General features: G+C 41.1%; 1 pseudogene; it reads right to left on the bottom strand.

Moving 5' to 3' along the window:
- Nucleotides 1-211: 211 nt before the first annotated feature.
- LOC118619638 lies at nt 212-5,902 on the bottom strand (annotated as a pseudogene).
- Nucleotides 5,903-8,456: the final 2,554 nt, after the last annotated feature.

Genomic DNA, 8,456 nt, shown 5'->3' on the forward strand with positions numbered 1-8,456 from the left:
GACCTTTATTATGTCGATATATGATTCCTCTATTCCCAGATTGCTGAGTGTTTTTTATCAGAAATGAGTGCTGGATTTTGTCGAATGCTTTTTCAGCGTTTATTGATATGATCATATGATTTTTATCTTTTATTTTGTTTATGTGGTGTATCACATTTATTCATTTATTTATTTATTCATTACTTTTATTAGTCTTTATTTTATGCTGAATTTACTCCCAGGCCATTAGTTTTTGTTTCTTCAGTTTCTTCTGGGATATCTTTTTCTTCTGTGCAACCTCCTCTTCTCTTTTAGAAACAATCTGCTCTTTCTCAGTGAGGATCATCTAAATGTGGCAGGGAGAGCTCATGTATGGGTTAATCCACCCATGAGCTCTGTAAGTTCTATGGTGCATCTTGGGAGCTTTCTTTACCTGAATAAGCTCAATAACCAGAGAATCTACATCTAAACCTTCAAGTTCAGCATTGCTCTCTGCATTTTTAAGCATGTGCAGCAAAAATTCAGCACTCTTTTTGGGCCACCGACCCTGTGTCCAGCCCCACTGTTTTGCCTGTGCACAACTACCACTCCACCATTGTAATGACGGAAAGGCACACATTGCTTCTGTAAAGTGACATCCTTCAGATATTTAGTGGCTTTTCGAATATGTATACCTTTGATGGCCTGGGCAGTTTCTCGAGTGTTCTTAAAGTGAACACAAATATTTGAACCTCTTGACTTGCATGATTTTGTGAGGTTTCTGGGTCAAGTAAAGAGCAAACCATTTTCAGAGGTCACTGCTGGCCACTTTCAGGAAAAGCTGTATTACTTTTATTGATTTGCAAATATTGTACCTGCCTTGCCTCCTTGGGATGAATCCCACTTGGTCATGGTGAATAACTTTTTGATGTATTGCAGGATTCGATTTGCTAGTATTTTGTTCAGGATTTTGGCATGTATGTTCATCAGGGATATTGGCCTGTAGTTTTCTTTCTTTGTAGTGTCTTTTTCTGGTTTTGGAATTAGAATTATGCTGGCCTCATAAAACGAGTTTGGAAGTCTTCCTTCTTGAATTTTTTGAAATAGTTTGAGGAGAATGGGTTCTTCTTTGAATGTTCGGTTAAATTCCCCCGTGTAGCCATCCTGGCCCGAGCTTTTGTTTTTTGGGAGAGTCTTGATTACATCTTCAATTTCTTTTGTTGTTATTGGTCTTTTCAAGTTTTCTATCTCTTCCAGGTTTAGTTTTGGGTGACTATGTGTTTCTAGAAATTTGTCAATTTCGCTTAGATTGTCAAATTTGTTACCATGTAGTTGTCCATAATATTTCTTCACAATTCTTTGTATTTCTGTAGTGTCTGTTATTATTTCTCCTGTTTCATTTCTGATTTTGTGTATTTGGGTTCTCTCTCTTTGTTTCTTGGTGAGTCTAGCTAAGGGTCCATCAATCTTGTTTATCTTTTCAAAAAACCAGCTCTTTGTTCCACTGATCATTTGAATTGTTTTTTTGTTTGTTTGTTTGTTTGTTTGTTTGTTTGTTTCCATGTCAAATATTTCTGCTCTGATCTTTACAATTTCCTTCCTTCTACTTGCTCTGAGATTTTCTTTTTGTTTGCTTTCTAGTTCTTTAAGTTGTGAGGTTAGATAGTCTATTAGAAATTTTTCTTGCTTCCTGAAGTAGGCCTGTAGTGCTATGAACTTCCCTCTCAGAACTGCATCCCATAGATTTTGTGTTGTTGTGTCTTCATTTTCATTTGTTTCCAGAAAGTTTTTAATTTCTTCCTTGATCTCCATGGTAACCCATTCATTGTTCAATAACATGCTAAAATGTCTTGGCATGTTCTTGTTGCAACTGATTTGTAGTTGCATGCTATTGTGATCTGAGAAGATACTTGATATGATTTCAGTTTTCTTGAACTTATAGAGACTTAGTTTGTGCCCAAACATGTGGTCTATCTTTGAGAATGTCCCACGTGCACTTGAGAAGAATGTGAATTCTGCAGTTTGGGGGTGTAATTCTCTGTAGATATCTATTAAAACCATTTGATCTAGTGCTTCATTTAGAGTCTCTGTTACCTTGTTAATTTTTTGTTTAGAGGATCTATTCAGTGATATCAGTGGGGTGTTGAAGTTGATTTCTCCCCTGTAGTCCTCCAGAAGATTTTTAATATATTTTGGTGCTCCTATATTGGGTGCATATATGTTTACCAAGGTTATATCTTCCTGTTGAATAAATCCCTTCAATATTTTGTAGTGGCCTTCTTTGTCTCTAGTTATGGTCTTCATTTTGAAATCTATTTTATCAGATATGAGTATTGCTACCCCAGCTATTTTTTGCTTTCCGTTTGCTTGAAAGATTTTTTTCTATCCCTTCACTTTCAACCTATGTGAGTCTTTTGCCCTGAGGTGGGTCTCTTGTAAACAACATATATGTGAGTCATGCATTCTTATCCAGTCAGCTACTCTGTGTCTTTTTATCGGAGCATTGAAACCATTCACATTTCAGGTGATAATTGATATGCACTTATTTATTGCCATTTTTGTTTAGTGTGGTTCTATTTTACTTCCTATTTCTTCTACTAATTACAGCAGTCCTTTTAGCATATCTTGCAGTGCTAGTTTGGTGTTAATATATTCCCTTAGCCTTTTTTTTTTATCTGCGAAGCTCTTTATTTGACCTTCTATTTTGAATGATAGCCTTGCTGGATAGAGTAGTCTTGGATTCAAATCCTTGTTTTCCATGACCGTGGTTACTTCATGCCAGTCCCTTCTGGCCTGTAGTGTTTCTGTTGAGAAATCAGCTGAGAGCCTGATGAGGTTTCCTTTGTAGGTAACCTGTTGCTTATCTCTTGCTGCCTTTAGGATTCTCTCTTTGTCTTTAATATTTGGTATTTTGATTACTATGTGTCTTGGTGTGGGCCTGTTTGGGTTCTTCTTACTTGGGGCTCTCTGTGCTTCTTGAACTTGAATGCCTTCTTCCTTCACCAAGTTAGGAAAATTTTTTGTCACTATTTCTTCAAATATATTCTCTAACCCTTTACTATTTTCTTCCTCTTCGGGGACTCCTATGATGCGAATGTTATTATGTTTCTAGTTGTCCCACAGTTCTCTTAAGCTAACTTCCTGTTTTTTAATTTTTTTTCTTTTGGTTTTCTGACAGGTTGATTTTTTCTACCCTGTCTTCTAATTCACTGATCCATTCCTCAGCTTCCTCTTCTCTGCTGGTTAGTCCTTCCAATGTGTTCTTAATTTCTGCTATGTCATTTTTTATTTCCACTTGGTTTGTTTTTAATGTTTCTATATCTTTATTCATGGTGCTGATGTCCTTATTTATGCTGTTGAGTTTCCTCAAGATCATGGCTCTGAACTCTACCTCTGATAATTTGCCTAGTTGCATTTCATTGATCTCATCGTCCATAGAGTTCTCTTGTTCTTTCATTTGGGATTTGTTTCTTTGTTTCACCATTTTTTCCATCTCTGTGGATTTTCGAGCATGCCAAATTTTCCCTGTGAATATTGGTGTTCTGCTGTTTGTGGCTCCCTCTACTGGAATTGGATGAGCCTTGGTAGGCCCACGTTAAACACCACTGTCAAGTCTTACTTTTTTGGGTAGATGTGCAAGCCCAGGAAAGGTTCTGTTATCCTCTAGCTTTTTCCTGGTAGCTAATAGTCTCAGTTACTCAGTGCGTTGCAATGTAGCCCTGGAGTTCTTCATAAGAGGATTTCCAGAGTGTGGGATAGACGCTGGTTATTAATCAGCCTCAATTTGCATTTACTTTGCTCACCTGGGAAAGGTTGAATCTCCGGGGGGTGGGGTGCTGCTGCTTTTCCCCACAGCTCAGGGAAGGAGCACACTGGCCACCATCCTTTGTGACTGCAACTCAGCAAAAACTGAGTGCCCTCCAAATCCCAGGTGTCCCCACAGAGTTCCAGCCCTGTCTTCCCTTCCTCTGCCGAAGCCCCCGAGTGGCTGTGGCTATTTTAGCGCCCTGTCCAGGCTCTCTGCACTGTACAGTGGGCTTGGTCTTTATTCCCCAAGGGCACTGCTCACAGCTAAGACTGCTGCTGTCCGTGGACTCCCAGCCTGCCACCCTCTCGCACATCCGCAGATCCTACCAGTGTCCCTGGTTATATGTTCCTGTCTTTTCTGCTGCTTTTTTCTGAGGATTTGTCTTTATTTTAGTTGTAATTCCCATCTGGTCCTGGGAGATCATCTGCATAGCTTCTATTCACTCTGCCTCCATTTTCACATCCTCTATGCCTATCTTGTGCACAGCTGGGTCACACAGGCCTTCCTGGTGCCTCTGCACCCTGCAAGTACCTCCGTACCCTGCAGGTCCCGCAGGTAACTGGATTGTACAGTCCCTTTGGGGACCCGGCTCTATGCTTATGTTATGGGCTGCTGGGTCACACAGGCCTCTCTGGCGCTTCAGCACCCCACAGCTCTCATGGGTAACTAGATGGCACAGTCCCTGCTGGGTTACACAGGCCTCTCTGATGCTTTAGCACCCCACAGGTCTTTTGGGTAACTAGATAGCACAGTCTCTGCAGGGTCTCACAGGCCTCTCTGGTGCTTCAGTGCCCTACAGGTCCTGCAGGTAACTGGATCGCACAAACCCTGTTGGGTCGCACGGGCCTCTCTGGTGTCCACACACCCTATAGTTCTGGCAGGCAGGCAGCTGGATTGCACCAGTCTCTCTCTGGCTCTGGCTTCCCACTGCTCTTGTAAGCTACTGGACTCCACAGGCCTCTGTGGGGCTCAACTCCTGCTCAGCTTTTGCTGTAGTTTTTGGGGATGGGTCTCAGCTACTGGTCTGTGCTTCTGTTGCCTGGGGATGGACCTCTGATCCCCAGCCTCTGTTGCTGGGGTATATCTCAACTCTGATCACACTGCTACTGTGGGGGATGGTGCTGGGCTCCAGGCTGTCTGTGGCTTCTGAGACCAGCACCTTGGGAGCTCCACTACTGTGCACTGGTCTGGGTTGACACAGATGTGCTGGCGGGCTCAGGTTGCTGGGCCCTAGCCGCTCCCACTGCCTCCTCCCAGGGAAGACCTGGGATCTTCCAAAATGGTGGGACCTCCCCTGGGTGCAAGGAGAAGCTTACCACGGTAGCCAGCTGCTCCGATCCACAGCACAGGAACCTTCTGCTCTGTGGCTCTGCCCTGCTGGGGTTTGGTCATCCACCTTCACGTCCACTCACACTCTCACACACCTACCCTCCCTCTGGTCCTGCCTGCCACCATCCTCCCTCCCATCCCCAAAGAATTCTTAACTTTATCTGATGTTATAGGAGTAGGTCTGGATGAAAGAGAGAAGATAATGTCAAAATCACTGTGAGTAGGCTAATGAACCTTTTGTGCACTGCACAAAAATGTTCCTGACATGACAATTTTGGTAACTATTTTAAGTCTTTTCTATTTCTCTAGCAAGGAAGAATGTTCTTCACTGATTTGCCAACTTAGAGCAAATAGGCTTTATATTCATACTGACAGACTTCTTCCTCCTTGTTCTAAAACCACTATATGTATCTTTTTAGGGGAAAAAAAAAGTTATATATATTTTAAAATTATAATTCATTTATAATTATATAAATCTTTGGAAAATCAATTTCTCAGAGTATATTTGTATCTGATCTCAGTGAATAGTTGAGAAATACTTAATGTTTAAAATGTTTATGATATTAAAATTTTAGATTAACACTTAGTACTCCTTGGTAGATATTCCTACTAGAAGGAAAATGGTTTCTTTAGATTATAGTGGAATACTATTCCATTGGGGGGAAACAAAAGTCCCAGAGTTTCCTGCATCCATTGACTTCAATTTTGCCCAATGGAAGGACAAAGAATAGCAAAGGCCACCAAAGTGGGCAATGACAGGACCTGAGACACCAACTGTAACCCAAGTTTCCTCCTAGTTCCAGCCATCCCGCTACCATCCTTGGATACTATCAATGTTTCAAACCCCTTTGATCACCTGTCTTTTCCCCTGCTCTGCTTTTTAAGACTATCAGCTGTCATTCTCCATTTGATGGTAAACAAACCCCTTTGTTATTCTCAACCTATCCAAAGAAGTTCCCTACCCTCTATGTCCTCTACTTTCCTTGTGTAGAGGGAAAGGCTGCTCTCTCTGAGATGACCACTTTCTCAGTCATCTGGGATAGAAGCTGTTTTGTATTTTTAATTTCTGCTTGTGTGCAGAAGTCTCCCATTTCTACTTCCAAATAATTAATACTTCCTTAAGACCCTCATTGTCATTCTCATCTCTGACCTCACTACACATTTATCTTAAACTTACATTATCACTTCCTCTAGAGAACTTATATCTCTATACAAAAGGCCATCCATAAGCCACCTTAGTCTCATAGTATTTGACCTCTCAAGATGACAACTTGAGTTTAATTACTCCCTGTAATCACTCCATCTCTGAAATCTTAGGCTCAAATGCTCACCCCCTTGACCACATTCTATTTTTCCAGATCACCCCAATACAGCCACCATTCAAACAGACTGCACATCTAGTTTTGATTCCTACCCCTCTCTCGAGTCTGTCAACCCCATTTTGTGTTCCCTTCACTTTTTTTTTCACACCAGCTTTCATGCTCACTAACTTTATGTACTTGCATCTTGACCTGCTTCTACCAACCCCAGTGCCTCACCCATATGAACTATTTACCTTCTCCCAGCTCTTTCCTCTGTATTTTCATATCACACACTCTTCTTAAGTGACCTCATCTACTCTCACAGCTTTAACTGCTACATATAAGCTTCCTGGATTTCTATCTCCAGCCAGATCTTTCTCCTAAATTCAGAAGAAGCTGTGTAACCAATTGTCTTTTGGACATTTCCGTAAGTACTTGCAAACTCAGTTTCTCAAAACTAGTTAATAGCCCTGGCCAGTTTGGCTCAGTGGTTAGAGTGTCAGCCTGCGGTCCAGAGAAACCTGGGTTTAGTTCACGCTAAGGGCGCATACCTCGGTTGCAGTTTGTCACCGGCCCTAGTTGGTCGTGCGGGTGGCAGCCACTCAATGTGTCCCTTTCACATCGATCTTTCTCTCTTTCTCTCTTCCTCTCCCTCCCTCCCACTCTATTTGAACAAAAAATGGAAAAAAATGTCCTCAGGTGAGGATAAAAAAAAAATTACAATGGAATAAGTTGCTGAGTCTGATTTTTTTCTGAAAACAATGAGCAAGAACCCTACATTAACATAATACAAAAGGTGAGGTGTAGCATCTGTGTACTCTGACATAAAACATGAAGTGTTTATGGCTATCAGTGAGATTCTCAAAAACAGAAAGAAAACTGGAGCAAACAGAGGGGAAAAAAATGAAGTTTAAGAGTGAAAAGACCTCTTTTGGTCTATATATAGGAAATGCATTGAAGTAACAGTGAGATGTCCCATAAGGAACAGAAATAAGTTAGCTCTCTGAGAGTAAATATAAATCAACACTTAATAGATGAGATTGGAGATAGAGTTGCTACCTCCTAGGGCTGTAAAATTTACTATAATACAATTAGTTTACCTTAGGAAATGTGTAACTTTGGACTTGAGTAAGGTATGTCAGCAACCAACGTCTGTCACATCTGAAACAGACAAAGCTAAGCTTGTGAGCCTTCAGGTATGAGGACCTGACAACCTGAAGTCCTTGGACCAAAGTGAGTTTACTAAGATCTAAGGTATGTTAGAAGCCAGGCTGATATTTCCTAGACACACCTGCTATGGACTGAATTATGCCCCCACCTCACCCCACCCAAATTCATGTGTTGAACTCCTACCATTGTGTGACTATATCTGGAGGTAGGGTCTTTAGGAGATAATTAAGATTAAATGATATCATAAGGGGGTTGCTAATCCAATAGAACTGTCACCTTATAGGAAGTGGAAAAAAGAGAGTGAGGTTTCTCATGTGAGATACAGCAAGAGGACACAGAGGAGGCCATCTGCAAAACAGAAAGAGAGCTCTCACCAGGAACCAAATCAGCTGGCATTTTGTTCTTGGACTTCTGACCTCCTAGACTGTGAAAATAGATTTCTGTTGTTTAAGTCACCCATTCTGTGGTATTTTGTTACGATAGTCCAAGAAGACTGAGACAACACCCAATATCAAGTTGGGCTCTATAATTGAAATTTTATACTCTCCTCTGAAACAATAGGCTTTCTTATACAAAATTCTAATTCATTGTTTAAAGCCAAAACATGAAGTCAAAAGATTCTTGTTGAGTCACCCTCTGGGAAATTCTGTTTTGACCTCTGTAAAATGAGAAAGACAGTTCCTGCCCTGTCAGCCTCACATCATTGCTGTGATGATCAAAAACATGAGAACACATTCTGCAAACCCAGGAGTGCCAGGAGAGCAAGCACCACAGGGTCAGGCCCTCCTTACCTCTTTTGCCCAGAAGGAAGCCACACATTATGGATTTTGGCTCTTAGTTTTCCTTTATAATCAGAACAAATGCTTATTATAAGTCCTAGTTGTAATAAT

Source organism: Molossus molossus, unplaced genomic scaffold, assembly GCF_014108415.1.
Source record: "Molossus molossus isolate mMolMol1 unplaced genomic scaffold, mMolMol1.p scaffold_m16_p_7, whole genome shotgun sequence".
NCBI classification, from domain to species: domain Eukaryota; kingdom Metazoa; phylum Chordata; class Mammalia; order Chiroptera; family Molossidae; genus Molossus; species Molossus molossus.